We start from the raw sequence: 749 nt of genomic DNA on the forward strand, positions 1-749 counted from the left end.
GGAGGGAGGAGGGATGGAGGAGGGAGGAAGGAGGAGGAGGGAAGGAGGAGGAGGGAGAAGGAGGAGGGAGGAGGGAGGAAGGAGGAGGGAAGGAGGGAGGAAGGAGGAGGGAAGGAGGAGGGAGGAGGAGGAGGAAGGAGGAGGGAGGAGGGAAGGAGGAGGGAGGAGGGAAGGAGGAGGGAGGAAGGAGGAGGGAGGAGGGAAGGAGGAGGGAGGAAGGAGGAGGGAAGGAGGAAGGAGGAGGGAGGAAGGAGGAGGGAGGAGGGAGGAAGGAAGGAGGGAGGAGGGAGGAGTGAGGAGGGAGGAGGAAGGAGGAAGGAAGGAGGAGGGAGGAGGGAGGAGGAAGGAGGGAGGAAGGAGGAGGGAGGAGGGAGGAGGAAAGGAGGAAGGAGGAAGGAAGGAGGAGGGAGGAGGAAGGAGGGAGGAGGAAGGAAGGAGGAGGCAGGAGGAGGAGGAAAGGAGGAAGGAGGAAGGAAGGAGGAGGGAGGAGGAAGGAGGGAGGAAGGAGGAGGGAGGAGGAAGGAGGAAGGAGGAGGGAGGAAGGAGGAGGGAGGAAGGAGGAGGAAGGAGGAGGGAGGAGGGAGGAAGGAGGAGGGAGGAGGGAGGAGGAAAGGAGGAAGGAAGGAGGAGGGAGGAGGAAGGAGGGAGGAAGGAGGAGGGAGGAGGAAGGAGGAAGGAGGAAGGAGGAGGGAGGAAGGAGGAGGGAGGAGGGAGGAAGGAGGAGGGAGGAGGGAGGAGGAAAGGAGGAA

The sequence above is a fragment of the Gobius niger genome (genome assembly GCF_951799975.1).
Source record: "Gobius niger genome assembly, chromosome: 24".
Classification (NCBI taxonomy): domain Eukaryota; kingdom Metazoa; phylum Chordata; class Actinopteri; order Gobiiformes; family Gobiidae; genus Gobius; species Gobius niger.